This window comes from Crinia signifera, chromosome 6, assembly GCF_055691185.1.
Source record: "Crinia signifera chromosome 6, ASM5569118v1, whole genome shotgun sequence".
In the NCBI taxonomy this organism is placed as follows: Eukaryota; Metazoa; Chordata; class Amphibia; order Anura; family Myobatrachidae; genus Crinia; species Crinia signifera.
The window spans coordinates 269,502,056-269,522,280 of record NC_139222.1 but is presented as its reverse complement, the minus strand read 5'-3'; the positions used below and the strand labels follow the sequence as shown (position 1 = coordinate 269,522,280).

General features: G+C 48.4%; 1 pseudogene; it reads left to right on the top strand.

The window, feature by feature from the left end:
* LOC146009770 (N-alpha-acetyltransferase 15, NatA auxiliary subunit-like) overlaps window positions 1–20,225 on the top strand; it is a 41,283-nt pseudogene that overhangs the window by 20,200 nt on the left and 858 nt on the right.

Below are 20,225 nucleotides of genomic sequence, written 5' to 3'. Positions count from 1 at the left end.
CACTGAAAGAACAAACTGGGTAAAAGAGACAGGCATAGAGGTTGGAGGGCCCTGCTGCAAGCTTACAATCTATAGGGACATAGGAGGGAAACACAAGGACAGGCACCAGTAATAGCATAGCAGTCCCACCAAGTTACAAGTCCAGATGGAAAGCTATATACAGTAATACATGAGTGCCTCTGAGGGTTATGTGGGTGGTTCCTAAATTTGTTAGGCTTGCCTGAAGAGGTGGGTTTTCAGGGAACGCTTACACAGTCAAGACTTAAGTCAATACAAGTCCGAATTCAGGGCCGGCGCTGACATAATGTGACATTGGCCTCCCCCCCCCATGCAGGCTTCGACCCATAATACGGGATTGGTTTGAAATACCGGCGGTCAAAATCCCGACGCCGGAATCCCGACCGCCAAAATTCCCGACAAGGGGGATCGTGGATCGCCCCCCTTGTGGCCTCGCTGCACTCACTACGCAGTGGGCCCGGTGCTTCGCTGCACTCGGCACACTAATTTATTCTCCCTCTATGGGTGTCGTGGACACCCACAGAGGGACAAAGTGCCGGGATTTCAACTGCATCCCCATAATACCCTGGGTATTCCATTGTTGCCGGCCCCTGCCTTCCCCTTATGCCACTGTCAGCTGCCAGCTGCAGCAGCTGGTACTGTAACCACCGGACCCCGGGCCCAAATTAACTCTGCTCTGCCTGCACATTCTAAAGGGTGCAGGGGATTGCCTCCTGGGTCCTCAGCCCCCCCCCCCCCCAGTGGCCCGGCCCCATAGCAATTGCATCCCCTGTACCCTCCATAGTTACGCCACTGATAATAATACAAGGTAGCACAGTGGTTTAATTTGTTATGTAACTATGGGTCTGATCCAGACCTTTTTCGCTAGGCTGCACCGAATTACCCCTCCCCCCCCCTCCTTGGTGATCTAGTCCCCTCACTAGCATACAGGGGACGCTAACACATCCACTCGCATGTGGCCGAATGGAAGAGAAATTAATCGATGGTCACCATCGAATGATTTCTCTTCCGTTCGCTAATAAAAGTTGGTCTAGACTGACTTTTATTTTGGCCAGAGAAGGCCAAATTCGGGACGGGCACTGGCATCATGTGATGCCCCAAGCAGGCATCGACCCGCCTGTGTTCGTAGGGGTACGCCCAGCGTTTTCGCGTGGGCACGCCTATCAAACTCTGCTAGTTATCATGAGCATATTCACGCACGAACATACGGGATGGGACGAATTCAGACCCTTACAAACGGGGCTGAATCACCCCTTATGTCTTCTGATTGAGAATAACGAGGTTGGGGTGGCAGACAGTAAAGTCTGTGGGAGCAATTCTATGACCCCTTACAAATACACAACACAGTCATGGGTACGCTGCTGCTACTTTTAATTAATGACCCCTGTAATTAATTCTGTCTTTGTCTATTTAATGCTGCATTTTATTATAGGGATTGGCTTTGAGTGCTGTGCTCTGCTTTTGGCATAGGGACCAAGCAGGGCCATGGCATCATGCCCCGATATTCCAGCAACACCTTTCCTGTTTCTCTTCCGAGCACAAAACCTGGCCTGTGAAATACAATGAGGGGCGGGTTTATTAATTATTGTGTCCTGATCAATATTATTTTATAAAACTACAGCAATAATAACTGAAATCACCTCCAAGAGCACAGGATTCACTTCTGCTTCTGGACCCCAGCACTCAACTGTACACCTCTCAACCGTGACCTGGAGTGGAGAGGAAGGCGTGGCCTTACAGTTAGGGGGTGTGGCTTTCTAAGTACCCAGATATGCCGGCTGAAAGAAGAGAGAAGGCAAGAATGATAGCACCAAGGTGGTTTCTTATTATCCACCACCTGGTGTCCATTGATTGAAGCGAGTGTTACTCTCCTTGGTTCATTGAATTCAATATGGTACCCTCTAGAAGGGTGGAGACCGAATACAATGAAACAAGGTCAGTGGCACTCACTTCAATAAATGGACACCAGGTGGTGGATAAGAAGAAACCACCTTAACCACTACCTGGTCTCCATTTATTGAAGCGAGTGCCACTGTTGTGAGCTTTGGCCACAAAGATGAGGAAGTACCGCATATTTCCTCATGAGGTTAATGTGGAAAATCCAGACCAGGTTTTAGAGCAGCAGCAGGAAAATTAGATCCAGTCCAGGTTTGTTAATTGATGTGATCAGGGTTGAGCTGATTAGCAGCACCTGTGGCTTTCTGATATAACTGTTTCCAGGGAAGGAGGTAATTGTTCCTGATGGTGGAAAAGCTGCCCAGGGGATAGGCCGGGGGTGTGGTCTACGGTAGGGATCACAAAAATATACTGAGAAGTTTGTACTATGCTGTGACATTTGTGTAACTGTGCTTGCCTATACTGTTTACCTGGTATGCTGTTTTGCTGTTTACCTACTACAAAATATTATAAAGACTTTATCTTATCCAGTGTATGTGATTATATATATACAGTATATATATATATATATATATATATATATATATATATATATATATATATATAGAGAGAGAGAGAGAGAGAGAGAGGAAGAAGAAACTAATACTGAATGATATAACCCTTTGCCATATACATATATTTTTGCTACAGAAACATGAACAGAGTACCTCTGATGGACCAGAAACCCCTGCAGCTCTTCCCATAAATAATGTCTCTCTTTTAGAATTATATATAAATCTGTGTGGATAAAAATATCATCTGGCAGCTAAATTTATGATGGACTGTACACAGCAGTTCTATAATATTAATACAGTGTTTGAAGCTGTATTTTATTGTAATAGTCATTCCATATTAAACTATGCTGTTTGTAGGTAGCAATCATTGTAGGTAGCAGTGCCGCGCTAACTTATATACATACTTCCCTTACCTGCTGGAGGGGGAAGTCTGGTTGTTGCATAGGGGCGTGACCAGTGGGTAAGTGGGAGGACTGGGGATGTGGCCACACAACTGGGTCATTGTGGCTCCACCCAACGCTATGCAGCACAATAAAGAAAGGTGTTGGGCGCATGGGGGGAACTTGCTCACATTTCTGCTGAGGGTGGGAGGGCCACATGATTTTTGGGAGCCTGATGGCCGTTCCGGAAGGGTAGTCAAGTGTTCTTATACCAGGGTTGCCGACTTTAGAAAGATCCTCTCCGGGAGAAGCCCGGAGAGGAGAATTTCAGCAGGAGTTTGGGGGCGGGGCTTAAACATTGCATCATTAAGCCCCGCCCCCATGAAGGAAAGTGCCTCAATTTGCCGATCTCCGGTGAGGGGGCGGGGCTAAATAACGCGAGGATGACAATTTAGCAATTTAGCCCCGCCCCCTCTCCAGAGACCGGCAGAAAAGGAAATGTAAACGCTGCGGCGGTGGGGGGGGGAGCCGCAATCATGGGGTGGAGCCGCAATCAGGGGGGGGAGCGGGGGTCCCCCAGAATCCGGGAGGGTTGCCCACCTTTCCGGGAGGCCGGGAGTGTGACCCGATTTTTGGGACCCTCCCGGCCATTCCGGGAGGGTAGGCAACCCTGTCTTCTACATAATGTGCAGGTCCGAGAACTTAAGACTGATACCACAATGGTATTATTTTACAAAATGATGTCACCAATTTCTTCCTGTTTCCAGAACTAATTATAAGAATGAAAAATGACACCAATAAAGCTGCAGTTACTGTGTGGCACCCCACTTCTGGGGTACCCCAGAATCTGTAGAACTACAATGCTCAGCATGCCTGTTTGAGAGTTGCTGTGACATGCTGTACACAGTCCAGTGCAAACTTCCCCTTTAAATAACTGCAGGGACAACATGGGTTAATGTAGCTAAGATTATTCGATTACTGAGCAGATACAAGTCTTGTTTCATGCACCTGATTGGTTCCAGCAAAATGCTGTGTAAATGGATGTGCAGCCCAGCTGTGATGTTTCCAGACACTCCATTTGTATAGTGCATGCTGATTGGTTGATTATGATAATCCAGCTGTGGGGGGCACTACTGTCCATAAGTGCCGATTCTGTGGGTGCTTGAGGGCCCGAGTACCCACGGAAATTGATGAGCACCCACCCGCTCAGCAGCAGCCCACCCGCCCGTGTCCCACTGCACTCCCCCTCCCATGTCATTGGTACAGGCACTGTGGGGGCATTTATGGGTACTCTTTACCTAGCACGGCGCCCACGATTTTGATCGTGGGCATCGCAGGTAAAAAAATTGCGGGCATCGCGGGCATTGAATGCACTAAAAATCGGGTGCGACGCGACCGACGCGATGCCCGCGATTTCCCATAGGGAACAATGTTAAATTTCTCAATTGACCCGATTTTCCTGTTCAATGCCTCAATTGACCCGATTTTTCCATAGGAAACAATGTTAAATGGCCCACAGAGGCCAAAAAGCCACCCTGAAGTGTGAAATGGCCCCCACAATTGTTAACGCCACCCCACGATCAACGTCAACCCGAAGCGTGGACGAGCGCAGCAAGCCCGCGAGGGGCGGTGGTACGCGTCCTACGACGTTTTCATACCCCCACTATCCACGTCGGCGTGGAGTTGAGAATAGAATAGTGTGGCGAGCACAGCGAGCCACCGAGCCCGAAGCGTGGCGAGGGGACGCGGATACCTTCACAGGTAAAGGCGTCCCTTTGCGGGCTTCACAGGTATCCGCGTCCCCTCGCGGGGCTCGCTGCGCTCGCCACGCTTCTGGCGCGGTGGCTCGCTGCGCTCGCCACACTATTCTATTCTCAACTCCACGCCGACGTGGATAGTGGGGGTATGAAAAGGTCATAGGACGCGTACCGCCGCCCCTCGCGGGCTCGCTGCGCTCGCCACGCTTCTGGGTTAACGTTGATCGTGGGGTGGCGTTAACAATTGTGGGGGCCATTTCACACTTTAGGGTGCCTATTTGGCCTCTGTGGGCCATTTAACATTGTTTCCTATGGAAAAATCGGGTCAATTACGGCATTGAACAGGAAAATCGGGTCAATTGAGACATTTAACATTGTTCCCTATGGGAAATCGATTTTTTAGTGCATTAAATGCCCGCGATGGACGCGATGGGCGCCGTGCTAGGTAAAGTGTACCCATTTATGTACCTGCACCGTGGGGGCATTTATGTATTTGGCACTGTGGGGGCATTCATGTATTTGGCACTGTGGGGGCATTTATGTACTTGAACTGTGGGGGCATTTATGTATTTGGCACTGTGGGGGCATTTATGTACTTGCACTGTGGGGGCATTTATGTATTTGGCACTGTGGGGGCATTTATGTATTTGGCACTGTGGGGGCATTTATGTACTTGCACTGTGGGGGCATTTATGTATTTGGCACTGTGGGGGCATTTATGTACTTGCACTGTGGGGGTATTTATGTATTTGGCACTGTTGCCATAATTTGAATATTGGAGACAACTGTGCTGCGTAATATAAATCAGTATTATTTTGTGGTCACGCCCCTTTCCCATTAAGCCACTCCCCTATATTTTTGGCTTGAGCACCCACCAGCAAAAACATAAATCGGCACCTATGCTACTGTCTCTCTATTGGCTGCAGGGTGGGGTTCCATGCATCCAGCTCTAAATTAGTCCCAAAATGTTTGCAATTAATACCATATACTGTATGAATATCTGTATGAAAAACAATGTAAGAAACATGCGCTGTGCGCTGAATATTCACAATGACTAAGTACTGTCTGGCAATAACGAGCTGCTTTTCTTTTTCTCTTTCATGCATTTCATATTGATCCGCATCCGCGCTGTCCTATTAATATAAGATGATTTAAAGCAGCCATTCCAGATGAATTCTTATTCTCATTCAGTAACAGCTGCAACTATCGGAGCCCAGGCAAATTATTTTACTTACTAATCACAAATCTGACTGATCGGGGATAGATGAGTCTGTGCAGGCACACCGCAGACGGCTCACAGCACAGCCTGTGGCAGCAGCGCCAGCATAGCAGCCGTGGAACATGTAATACACGCTGGCGTGACCAGTATATTTTAAATCAAGAAATACTATGCTGCAGGTTCCGTGCAGGTAAGCGCGTCACGCGCAGAACCGCGGCGCTCTGCAATTCCTATTATGGTTACAGAACAAGACTGCGATGTATTTTCCTCAATATTAAACAATATGGTAAAAATAGCATTTTACATGCAACTAAATTACATTATTATTATTATTATTATTATTATTATTATTATTAGTATTGTGCAGTTGGTCAATACTTTAATATGGGTCATTTTAAAGGACAAATCTTTGAAACCTACAGATGGAGTGCCTCTCAGCCAGATCAGGGAATCGCTAGATTCAGTGAGCTGGCACATGCTGGCGGAGAAGCGCTGCATCTGACGGGGACGCGCGGGTGTCTAACACGCACGCACCTCCCCTTCACACGGTGGCAGGGAGTGGAATCCCTGTCCGTCTCCGCTTCAGGGAGATGGGTTAGGTTGGCGGGGGAGCAGGCAGCTACGTGGGAGGCGGTGAGCTCCGTCAGAACAGACGCATGGTGAGCAGCGTTGATTGGCGATAGAATCGCCAGAAGCAGCTCTAATGAGAGCTGTTCCATCTGTATAGTCCACTAGGACTTTTGACGGATATACTCAGGGCAAACGCAGGATTTGTAAGGAGGGTTTCCAGTTATGCGAAGTGCTGATTTGGACCCTCCCACATGGCTTTCTCACCCGGCGGTGTGCAACGCGCAGTCACAGAGTTGATTCATTACGGTCAGAACCATGCCCACATTGGGAAACTGGGAGCTCTGATTGCAGCTGCCGGCTACTGTATAGACCAGGGCTGGGCAACACCGGCCCTCCAGATGTTAATGAACTACAAATCCCAGGATGCTTTGCATTAGTTTTGCTATGTGGCCATGCTGAAACTGATCCAAGGCATGGTGGGATGTGTAGTTCATCAACATCTGGAGGGCCAGTGTTGCCCAGCCCTGGTATAGACGGAAGCAGAGCTGATGCGTCAGGGCGGTTTTCAGGTACTCAGAAACCCCCACTGCGTGCACCACTGATACTGGGCTTTTGGCAACTTTGGATCAATTAGAAAGATTTGCTGTAACTTGTCTTTATGTAACCCTTTGAGAGATGTGCAAAATATCCGTTAAAAATGCCAACGTCGCTCACATTTGTTATATAAATTCAAATAAAAAATGTTTTGTAAAAAACTGATTATGGGCGAAATGTAATAGGGTGTTTTTTTTAAACAGCTAAAATCGCACCATAACGCACATGTCAAATGTCTGAATTCGTAGATGTCACAGGGTGCAAACTTTTACACAAAGTCAGAAATCGCATGCATTTTAGTCACGAAAATGTGCAATAATCCAGGGTCTTCAGAAAATAATAAAATGAGTAACCCGGAACCAGCAGATTTGTTGTGACCTGTATAATCACTACTACCTGAATGGTAGTTGGGTGCTGGACCAATTGAAAGCAATCCGATGAGCCTTGATTGGCTAAAGCCCCGTACACACAGGGCGATGAGCGACCATATCCCCGTGTGCACAGGGAGACGGTTGCCGGGAACGCGCTCCCGCTACCTGCGACCGGCGGTTTCCCCCAGCAGAGTGTCTTGTTTTCATCAGCGACCATCGCTGGTCGCTGATGTAAACAGGACATTTAGCAATTTGGCCACCGAGCGATATATCGCTGAACGATCTATCTCTGAGCGACCAATCGTTCTGTGTGTACCAAGTTTAAGAGAGGCGAAAGTCTGTCTCTCATCCCAAAAAAGTTTTCCTCACTCACTTCAATAGAGTGAATCACTGCTACATTGTACCCTATGATGGGAACCAAAGGTTACTAGAGGTCAATCATAGAATACAATGTAGCAGAGAACCCCACCATTGAAGTCAATGGGAAAGTAGGTTATATGACAGAAATGAAATCAGCTACTGAAATTAAAATCTAAATGACTTCATATATTTTGTAATAATTAGCTGAATGCAGTTGTTTTGCATTCATTATAAACACAACGAGGACAGGTTTAGTTTGATCCTGACAATAAGCATTATATTTAACAGAATTCCAAAAGGCAATCAATTGTCTGGACAGAACCAGTAGGAAACTCTTCCTGGTTCAGTGACTGATAGGAGTCAAGAATTGTCATCCATACTTAAGATCCGACTGAATCCAATTTTAATTGTGACTGTTTATTGAATCCCAAGATTTATGACTCTTACATTATCAGTATTGTACAGAAAGAGATACATACCCATATAAATCTTTTTGGTCAGAGACCCATCAATGTAAAAAAGGTTCAAAATTATAGGCTCTGGCTGTATCTTATTGAATCTACAGTACAATGTCATTGTGTGACTATCAATTTTGGAAGGAAACAGGAATTATCTATGTTGGGTGACATGTGAGGGAATGGGGAAATAAGTCTTATTTATGAGGACATACGTTACAATGAGCAGGATTCAACCTCAAGGAAACCGTTGGAGATTCATGTGAGATTTGACACCTGCTGTAAAGGAATTTGTTCTGATTGATAAGGCTGGGGCTATCCAGATGTTTGCCCAATATTGGGGGACAAACACCAAGCTGTCATTGAGACTTTTGACATTACCTGTGCCAAAAACAAATATACCCTAGGGCTGGCGCCACCACTAGGCAGCTTTAGGCATTTGCCTAGGGCGCCGCCCACTGGAGGGCGGAAGTTGGACCAGGTGTTGTCCTCGCCCGCCGCATCGCCCATCATCCCCGCCCCCCCGTGGAGTGACACATTCCCCCGTGGAGATACTCACCCATTAAAGAAGGTGTTTGCTTTTACAAACCAACCGGAATCCCCCCAGTGCTTTTGTTCATTGTATAGACAAGATACAGAATGTGTGCAGGCGTTGATATTGCAGAGCTCAGCCCATTTAGGTAACCAGAATTGATAGATAGCAGGTATAGCCGTACTCACTGTTACATGTACACTGCTGATGGAGCAGAGCAGGGTTTCATACAACTCATCAGATAATGATTGTATGCAGCATTGATGGGACAGCTCATGGATTGCAGGTAATTAAAGCACTTCTAAGTAGGAGACTTCTGTCTCACATAGATTAACACTCAACAGTTTCACGATGGCTCCCGTACATACTTCACAGAGGTCTCATTAGCCATCTTGGGATAGGGCATGAAGCTTCCCTAGGTACAGCAAGACTGGAGTCTGTGCAGTAGCACACTCTTATTTATGTAACAGAACAAGTAATTGTTTGCTAATCTCACAGACATTTCTAGACTAGTGTTGGTGGCATACACTATCAGTGGCATCGTGGTATCTGCAGGTAGTATCCTGCAACATAATGTCAATGATACGACCCAAGTCACAGAAACTAACCTTGTCCATTCATTGTTTGACCCATAAAGCTTTGTGACTCAGAGGTTTGTGTCGGAGTCCCGCTATCCCTTGGTGTTGTACCAAAGGCTATAGCACAAGAGTGCTGTTTCAATGCCATTTCGCTGCTACGCCCTCATCCACATCTAACAAGGGTGCCCGGGGTACGCACAGGGCTGGTGTAAGGCTTCTTGCAACCCAAACTTTAACCTACTTCCCAACCTCACACTGCCACCAATACCCACTTTGCAGCCCCTCAAGTGAAAATATGGAGGTGGCATCTTAGACGCTCCACAGCCGCCACCGGCAATGATAAATCGGCCCTTTAATCATTGAGAGAGTAAGATAACCATTTACATAAATACACATGGGATTGACTATAAAGATGCCCATACATTACTGCGATGTATTGCAGAAGTGTATGGGCCATCCGAACTCCTTGAGCCACCAGGAGGGGCGCCGAGTCGGAGGTCAGACGGGCAGAAGGTCCAACCTCCGGCTCCAGTCTAATACACACGTGAGCGCGCAACAGACCCAAGGAGGACATCACATGCGTCCGATTTGAGCCAATATCTCGGTCCGGTACATAGGGATCTGGTGAAATCGCCCCCAATCGTACTAGTGTATGGGCACCTTAAGACTTTCCTACAGAGTTTGCCTAAGTACCAATAATGTTTTCTAACTTTCTTTTTGTGTAGACACAGAGGAAATAAAAGAATACGTGTAATGACATCGGCTTCTGAGGTGAGGGTGGAGAAGTTAAATGCCATTTTATGCTGCCGAGGAGATCATTATGTAGCCACTTACTGGGAAGTTTAAGTAAGGATTTTGATGTTTGCATCAATAATTTGTCATTAGCTTTTAATGAATGCAATTTCTTTGTTAGCATTAGATCCCTGCGGCAGTGCTTAAGCTGAAAAATTTAACAAGGGCAGCTCCGGGGAATGGACTGTTCGTAGCTAAAACCTTTGCACAGCCACTAATTACGCTATGGAGGAGAAGCGACTACAAGAGGAAGCCATGCAGAACATCTGGAGAAGCAAATAAAGGGCTACTTTGATAAAGGGCACATCGGATGGTTATTTCCTGGCTGCAGACTGGGGCTTACGTTTGCGAATTTGGACAGAGGCAGAACTCTAGGAGGCAATGGAGTCATCTGCTGCTGGGCTCCTACTCTTAAGGGGGCACCTCTCCTCCACTGCAAGTTTAAATCCATTAATTAAAAGTCATCAACATTGGCTGAATTTTGAAATATATATCATAACATACACAAATCTATATACATAGAGAGAGAGAGAGAGAGAGAGAGAGAGAGAGAGAGAGAGAGAGAGAGAGAGAGAGATTTTATATAAGTGTTTGTGTGGAGGGGGGGGGGGGCTGCATATATAGCTTGCCTCCTGGCAACTGGGACAAACTAACCACTGAATGTGGATGGAAAATGGTTTTCAGACCCAAAATTGGCTGCTTCGTACAGAGAATGTACACATGAAAGAAATGCATCCAATACCCATGTTGACTGAGTAAATGATATTTTATCAACTTTTCAGCTTATACGTCTGTATTCCTAATGGGATATTAAGCTGCAGGAAGCAGCAATTTAGCTTGTCTGCCAAACACGATGATAGCTAAGAAAGATCCAAGACAACTTCAGAGGTGTCCAACCTGGAAGGAGTTTAATTATAAAGGAGAGCATACAAAATAAGTTGGCTACTTCATGCAAAAAAGCATCTTAGATAAAAATATGTACTGTATGTAAACATGTATGTATTATACAAGTATCTATATATATATGAACATATATGAGGTCATTATAAACAAGTGTTTTATAAAAAAAAATCTCATGCATGAGAAGCAAAGTGAAGAAGGGCAGGGGGCATGTAAGAGAAAACTGGAGGGCAGGGGCATGTGAGAGAAAACTGGAGGGCAGGGGCATGTGAGAGAAAACTGGAGGGCAGTTTTCTCTCACATGCCCCTGCCCTCCAGTTTTCTCTCACATGCCCCCTGCCCTCCAGTATTCTCTCACATGCCCCCTGCCCTCCAGTATTCTCTCACATGCCCCCTGCCCTCCAGTTTTCTCTCACATGCCCCTGCCCTCCAGTTTTCTCTTACATGCCCCCTGCCCTTCTTCACTTTGCTTCTCATGCATGAGATTTTTTTTTATAAAACACTTGTTTATAATGACCTCATATATGTTCATATATATATAGATACTTGTATAATACATACATGTTTACATACAGTACATATTTTTATCTAAGATGCTTTTTTGCATGAAGTAGCCAACTTATTTTGTATGCTCTCCTTTATAATTAAACTCCTTCCAGGTTGGACACCTCTGAAGTTGTCTTGGATCTTTCTTAGCTATCATCGTGTTTGGCAGACAAGCTAAATTGTTGCTTCCTGCAGCTTAATATCCCATTAGGAATACAGACGTATAAGCTGAAAAGTTGATAAAATATCATTTACTCAGTCAACATGGGTATTGGATGCATTTCTTTCATGTGTACATTCTCTGTACGAAGCAGCCAATTTTGGGTCTGAAAACCATTTTCCATCCACATTCAGTGGTTAGTTTGTCCCAGTTGCCAGGAGGCAAGCTATATATGCAGCCCCCCCCCCCCTCCACACATGCCCCTTGCCCTCCAGTTTTCTCTCACATGCCTTCTGCCCTTCAACTTTTCTCTCACTTGCCCCTTGCCCTCCAGTTTTCTCTCACATGCCCCCTGCCCTCCAGTTTTCTCTCACATGCCCCCTGCCCTCCAGTTTTCTCTCACATGCCCCTGCCCTTCAGCTTTTCTCTCACATGCCCCTTGCCCTCCAGTTTTCTCTCACATGCCCCTGCCCTCCAGTTTTCTCTCACATGCCCCTTGCCCTCCAGATTTTCTCTCACATGCCCCCTGCCCTCCAGTTTTCTCTTACATGCCCCCTGCCCTCCAGTTTTCTCTCACATGCCCCCTGCCCTCCAGTTTTCTCTCACATGCCCCCTGCCCTCCAGTTTTCTCTCACATGCCCCTTGCCCTCCAGTTTTCTCTCACATGCCCCTTGCCCTCCAGTTTTCTCTCACATGCCCCTTGCCCTTCAACTTTTCTCTCACTTGCCCCTTGCCCTCCAGTTTTCTCTCACATGCCCCTGCCCTCCAGTTTTCTCTCACATGCCCCTGCCCTCCAGTTTTCTCTCACATGCCCCCTGCCCTCCAGTTTTCTCTCACATGCCCCTTGCCCTCCAGTTTTCTCTCACATGCCCCCTGCCCTTCAACTTTTCTCTCACTTGCCCCTTGCCCTCCAGTTTTCTCTCACATGCCCCCTGCCCTCCAGTTTTCTCTTACATGCCCCCTGCCCTCCAGTTTTCTCTCACATGCCCCCTGCCCTCCAGTTTTCTCTCACATGCCCCCTGCCCTCCAGTTTTCTCTCACATGCCCCCTGCCCTCCAGTTTTCTCTCACATGCCCCCTGCCCTCCAGTTTTCTCTCACATGCCCCTGCCCTCCAGTTTTCTCTCACTTGCCCCTTGCCCTCCAGTTTTCTCTCACATGCCCCCTGCCCTCCAGTTTTCTCTCACATGCCCCTGCCCTCCAGTTTTCTCTCACATGCCCCCTGCCCTCCAGTTTTCTCTCACATGCCCCCTGCCCTCCAGTTTTCTCTCACATGCCCCCTGCCCTTCAGCTTTTCTCTCACATGCCCCCTGCCCTTCAGCTTTTCTCTCACATGCCCCTTGCCCTCCAGTTTTCTCTCACATGCCCCCTGCCCTCCAGTTTTCTCTTACATGCCCCCTGCCCTTCAGTTTTCTCTCACATGCCCCTTGCCCTCCAGATTTTCTCTCACATGCCCCCTGCCCTCCAGTTTTCTCTCACATGCCCCCCTGCCCTCCAGTTTTCTCTCACATGCCCCCTGCCCTCCAGTTTTCTCTCACATGCCCCTGCCCTCCAGCTTTCTCTCACATGCCCCTGCCCTCCAGTTTTCTCTCACATGCCCCTGCCCTCCAGTTTTCTCTCACATGCCCCCTGCCCTCCAGTTTTCTATCACATGCCCCCTGCCCTCCAGTTTTCTCTCACATGCCCCTGCCCTCCAGTATTCTCTCACATGCCCCCCTGCCCTCCAGTTTTCTCTCACATGCCCCTGCCCTCCAGTTTTCTCTCACATGCCCCTGCCCTCCAGTTTTCTCTCACATGCCCCCTGCCCTCCAGTATTCTCTCACATGCCCCCTGCCCTCCAGTATTCTCTCACATGCCCCCTGCCCTCCAGTTTTCTCTCACATGCCCCTGCCCTTCAGTTTTCTCTCACATGCCCCCCTGCCCTCTAGTTTTCTCTCACATGCCCCTGCCCTCCAGTTTTCTCTCACATGCCCCCTGCCCTCCAGTTTTCTCTCACATGCACCTTCCCTTCAGTTTTCTCTCACATGCCCCCCTGCCCTCCAGTTTTCTCTCACATGCCCCTGCCCTCCAGTTTTCTCTCACATGCCCCCTGCCCTCCAGTATTCTCTCACATGCCCCCCTGCCCTCCAGTTTTCTCTCACATGCCCCTGCCCTCCAGTTTTCTCTCACATGCCCCTGCCCTCCAGTTTTCTCTCACATGCCCCCTGCCCTCCAGTTTTCTCTCACATGCCCCTGCCCTCCAGTTTTCTCTCACATGCCCCTGCCCTCCAGTTTTCTCTCACATGCCCCTGCCCTCCAGTTTTCTCTCACATGCCCCTGCCCTCCAGTTTTCTCTCACATGCCCCCTGCCCTCCAGTTTTCTCTCACATGCCCCTGCCCTCCAGTTTTCTCTCACATGCCCCCTGCCCTTCAGCTTTTCTCTCACATGCCCCCTGCCCTCCAGTTTTCTCTCACATGCCCCTGCCCTCCAGTTTTCTCTCACATGCCCCTGCCCTCCAGTTTTCTCTCACATGCCCCTGCCCTCCAGTTTTCTCTCACATGCCCCCTGCCCTCCAGTTTTCTCTCACATGCCCCTGCCCTCCAGTTTTCTCTCACATGCCCCTGCCCTCCAGTTTTCTCTTACATGCCCCTGCCCTCCAGTTTTCTCTTACATGCCCCCTGCCCTCCAGTTTTCTCTCACATGCCCCTTGCCCTCCAGTTTTCTGGAGGGCAAGGGGTATGTGAGAGAAAACTGAAGGGCAGGGGGCATGTGAGAGAAAACTGGAGGGCAGGGGCATGTGAGAGAAAACTGGAGGGCAGGGGCATGTGAGAGAAAACTGGAGGGCAGGGGGCATGTGAGAGAAAACTGGAGGGCAGGGGCATGTGAGAGAAAAGTTGAAGGGCAGGGGGCATGTGAGAGAAAACTGGAGGGCAGGGGGCATGTGAGAGAAAACTGGAGGGCAGGGGGCATGTGAGAGAAAACTGGAGGGCAGGGGCATGTGAGAGAAAAGTGGAGGGCAGGGGGCATGTGATAGAAAACTGGAGGGCAGGGGGCATGTGAGAGAAAACTGGAGGGCAGGGGCATGTGAAAGAAAACTGGAGGGCAGGGGCATGTGAGAGAAAACTGGAGGGCAGGGGCATGTGAGAGAAAGCTGGAGGGCAGGGGCATGTGAGAGAAAACTGGAGGGCAGGGGGCATGTGAGAGAAAACTGGAGGGCAGGGGGCATGTGAGAGAAAACTGGAGGGCAGGGGCATGTGAGAGAAAACTGGAGGGCAAGGGGCAAGTGAGAGAAAAGTTGAAGGGCAGAGGGCATGTGAGAGAAAACTGGTGGGCAAGGGGCATGTGAGAGAAAACTGGAGGGCAAGGGGCATGTGAGAGAAAACTGGAGGGCAGGGGCATGTAAGAGAAAACTGGAGGGCAGGGGGCATGTGATAGAAAAGCTGAAGCTAGTGGGCAAGGGGTTTGTTAGAGCAAAGCTGGTGGGCAGGGGGTTTGTGAGAATAACATTGGTGGGCAAGTGGCACAGGGTTTAAAGTGAAAGGGAACGGGGTGGAACTGAGTGACATTATGATTGTGCTAATGTGTTGTAATTGGAGTTACTATTGTGTGACCACACCCCTTCCTCATAGGACCATTATCCCTTTACGGGAGGTAGAGCACAAATTCCCTGGCACTGGTCTAGGCTCTGCCTAATGTGGGGGGGGGGGGGGGTCGGTTTTAGGGGAATGGAGTTCCACCACCTCTCCATGACCACATTAATCCCTGTGTGAGAGTAAGAGTAAGGGTTAGTAAGTAGTCACAAGCCTCGTATAAATGTGAACATGTGAAACGCCTGTGATTGATAATTGATCATTTTAAACCAGTGTATTTCTGCTTTGTGACTAGTGAGGCTTGTTGTATACCTGCTGAACGCTGCACATACAGTATGTGCCTATGTACATCCTTGCTGGCGGGTCGCCAGAACGTACGCGCTGGCGACCCGCCAGCAGCCTCGCCAGCGAGGAGACTGAGACGCACGTGCCTCAGGGAGACGGACAGGGTTAGGGGGGGTTGGGGGGGGGTGCGGGCAGGCGGCGGGGACCCCGGGTTACCGCCGGCAAGCCGGCGGGGACCCGGGGAAACGTATGGAAGCGCCGTCGGAAGGGGACGCGCGCGCCTCTCGTGCGCGCGCGTCCCCTTCTCACGATCGCCATGGCGCTGGCGGGGGATGGCGGCTGGCGACGCCAGCGCCATCCCCTACAAAGATGGGAAAAGACCCATCTGTAGCTATTTTATACATTACTTTGTTTTTCCTGCCATTACAAAGTGTCTTTTAACCCTGCACTGACAGTGTCCACTATGGAGATAATTTTAATAATTATTATTTTTTCACCCGTAACGCAGGCATCCTAAGGCGAGCTCGGGGGGGACAGAAACCTCCCGTGGAGCAGATTATACATAATAAAATATGACCCCCTATCAGAACTATGGAAGATCTGGAAACGTTTTGTAATGGGCATATTAATATGATTAATGCAAGTGTTCATGATCTCATGACATTAAGGACCTTATTCTAATTCAGTCAGTCCCTGGCGCGTTCTCGCGGTGGACCGGTGTTTTGTGTCTGCGCATGCAGGGTGTGAGCGGGTGCGGCCAGGTGGCATGGGGCAGGGGGGGACCAGCCCATGGGAACCCATAGCATTTCATGGGCATTCGCATGAAAACGATGGGCATTCCCATGGTAATCAACCAGTGATGCGGGTACAGGGGGGGTGGGCAGCTGACATCAGCGGATGTCAGCTGCCCATCCGCTTCCAGCAACAGGGCGCTCAGAAAATCAGAGACACCATATAGGTGACTCAGGGGCAGATTTATTAAGCTCAGTGAAGTGATAAACTGTCTGGTTTTTATCACCGGCCAATCAGCTCCTACCTGTGAAGTTACAGGCTTGCTTTGAAAAATGACAGGTAGGAGCTGATTGGCCGGTGATAAAAATCAGTGGCGTAGCTACGTTTTTGGCGCCCCCCCCCCCCCCCCGTTGCCGCCCCACCAAGCACCCCTACCCCGCCGCCCATGCAAACCCCCCCTCAATCCCCCACAGCCTTACCTATCGCGCTGGTCCCGGCGGCTCCGTTCTTCTGCTGAGGACCACCAGAAAATGTCCGTCCCCATACAGCAGACAGTTTCAGAGAACTGTGTGCTATATGGGGACGGCCATTTTGTGGTGGTCCTCAGCAGAAGAACGGAGCCGCCGGGACCAGCGCGATAGGTAAGTCTGCGGGGGATTGAGGGGGGGTTTAACTATAGCTCCGCAGCCCCCGGCGCCCCCACATGCACAGTGCCCCCCGCGGTGCTATAGTTACGCCGCTGATAAAAATCATACAGTTTATCACTTCACCGAGCTTAATAAATCTACCCCTCAGATCTGTGAGCGCTGGAGAAATCATTCGTCAGTCGCCGACCATCGAATGATTTCTCCTCAGCCGCAAATTAATGATTATGCAAATCATCCATTCGCAGCCGTGTGGGGCATCTGCCCATGTGTGTGTGTGGGGGGGGGGGGGGGGCGGCACTGGGAGTGGCGTTTGGTACACACACAACACTACAAAAATTTGTAGCGTTGCACGTGGACCAGAGTAAGGTCCTAAGTTTAACCTATAACGGTGTCGACGGTATCCATGTCGACAACCAGGACAAAAAAAACGAAAAAAACTCATGTCGACTGGATAGGCATGGCCAAGACTGAAACTAGAATTCTCACCACCAAGGCAATAATTTGGATTCGCTCCACTTCACTCCCTTACTGTACGCACGTATGTGTATTGTGCATACTTGCCTACTTTTGAAAAGCAAAATGAGGGAGATTTTAGATGCTAGCAAAATGCACCGAGCGCAGCGTCGCGCACCATTGAAGGGGTGTGTCATATTTCAACCAAAGGGCGTGTCTAGTGACACATATGGGCGTATCTATTTCCACCCAGGGGTGTGTCCTGCAGTGGCTGGTGAAAAAAAATATGAAGAGCCGCATACCACCAGAGCAAGTTTGTATATGGGCAACCTACGAACAGAAGCTGTATAACTGAAACCAGCGATTATGTGTGGTTGCAATGTGTTCAATGGTCATGAAATATTTTCATATAAATAAGTTCATGTTTTCAGTCAGGCTGAAAAATTATAATAGAAAAGCATATGGGCACAGAAAGACATAGCAGCATACCTCCCTAGATTGGCGTAATAAAAGTTGAAATCTGCCGCGCCGAAGGCGCGTCCAACTTGAAAATGGGTGTGGCTCAGATGAAAGGAGCGTGGTCTAAGGACAGGTCCGGGGCCTAGCACCACAACCCTGTTTTTGTCACTTTAGGAGCTTTCCCAGAGCTCCCTAAGCAGCCCCTGGCTTTCTCCCTGCACTGGAGATGCCGTGAACATGTGAATGGCATCTCTTCAGCGATCACCGGCTGCTCGGTAGGGTAGCTGAGATCTCCAGCTCCCCTAACTGCCCCCAGCCCGCTGGACACTGCCACCCACAGGAGGAACAGCAGGACAGTCTCCAATTAGTGGGACTGCCCCGCAGTAATTAGGACAGTTAGGAGGTATGTAGCATTATTACTACATATTTATTAGCCCAGGACACAGAGGGGGTGAAGCTCTTGACACAACCTGACCCACCATACACTGAGAAGTTGTGTAAATATGGCCACCAGGGCTTAGAAGGGAGGGACTGTCAGCGCAGCTAGGGAGACTGCAGGCAGGGCTGCCATCAGAAATTGTGGGGCCCGGGACAGACACAATAGGCAGGGCCCCCGGCTCCCCACCATAATACTCATTAAATATTATACCACGCGCTTTAATGCCTATGACACAGTATGCTACATGCTGTAAATGCCAATTACACATTATGCCGCACACCGTAATGCACATTACATATTATACCACACGCTGTAATGCCTATTACACATGTCACATGCTGTAAAGCCCATTACACATTAAGCCCCACACTGTACACCTCGGCAACCTACAGAATATCATCCTGCATGTTGGATAAACACATTTACTGTTTTATATTTATATACAGTAAAGAATAGGAGTCACTCCCCGGACTTCAAAAATGACACCTGGAGACAGGGTACAAGGGGTGAAGTGACAGAGGGTGAGATGAAGGGGTGAGGTGAAGGGGCGAGAGATGTTTAGGTTATGGGGGTGAGGTGATGGGTGGAGTGACAAGCTGAGGTAATGGGGCGAGGGGGTGAGGTGACATAAAGGGGGAGGAGGGGAGGTGATGGTGGACGAGAGGGGTTAAGGTGACATGGAGGGAGGAGGTAAGGAGACAAATCAGCAGAAAGTGAGACCCCAGATTTTTCTTTTTAAGTGTGCATTTAAAATTAAAAAAACACAGCAAAATCTCTGCACATATCCATAATTAACTGGAAGTCAATTGTACACAGTGTTCTGTTGCAAAACACCATATCAATGCCAGTATTGTAGCATTGTTTAAAATATCGCCCAGCGTGTACACTACAAATGATACACACTCCCGCTGGTTTTTTACCGACCACCCGTTGTCACGCAGCTCAATTGACAAGTCATCAATGAATACATGCACATAGCGGAGAGCCGATGACATTCATCAATGATATAGTTCAATGCATATGCACTACATGGTTGGCCCATTGGCTTATTACAATGGGCAGCTAACATGGAAGAGAGATAGAAGATTTATGAGGACAGTTGGACAGGGGCTTAGTGCCAAGGAGGTTGCCTTTAAATTTCTTAACAGGAGAGAAACAGAGTGTGTCTGGATAAATATCTGAGAATGAATTTTAGCAAAGGATGCCCTCCTGTTTTCAACACTTTACGATCTTTGTACCATGACAAAGAGAAGGTGGAGATTATTGAAGACCTTGTTGTAGGTTATGATACATCTTTAAAAAGTTGCCGGCTTTTTAACATCAATGACGATGGTAAAGAGCCGCCAACTACTTTGTTATGGGTTCAGTACTACTTGGCGCTACACTATGACAATATTGGCCAGCCATCTATAGCTCTGGAATATATAAATGCAGCCATTGACAGCACACCAACTCTGATCGAGCTCTTCCTTGTTAAGGCCAAGATTTACAAGCATGCTGGTAACATCAAATAAGCTGCTCAGTGGATGGATGAAGCACAGGCTCTGGACATGGCAGATAGATTTATCAACTCAAAATGTGCAAAGTACATGTTAAACGCAAACATGATTAAGGAGGCAGAAGAAATGTGCTCAAAGTTTACAAGGAAAGGCAGTGGAGAACCTGGATGAAAAGCAGTGCATGTGGTTCCAGACTGAGTGTGCCCAGGCATATAGGTCCATGAACAAGTTTGGGGAAGCACTTAAGAAATGCCATGAAAATGAAAGACATTTTGTGGAGACCATTGATGATCAGTTTGACTTCCACACCTATTGTATGAGGAAAATTACACTCAGGTCATATGTGGACTTGTTAAAGCTAGAAGATGTGCAGAGACAACATCTGTTTTACTTCAAAGCTGCATGGATTGCTATAGAAATTTATCTGAAGCTCCACGACAACCCTTTAACGGATGAGAATA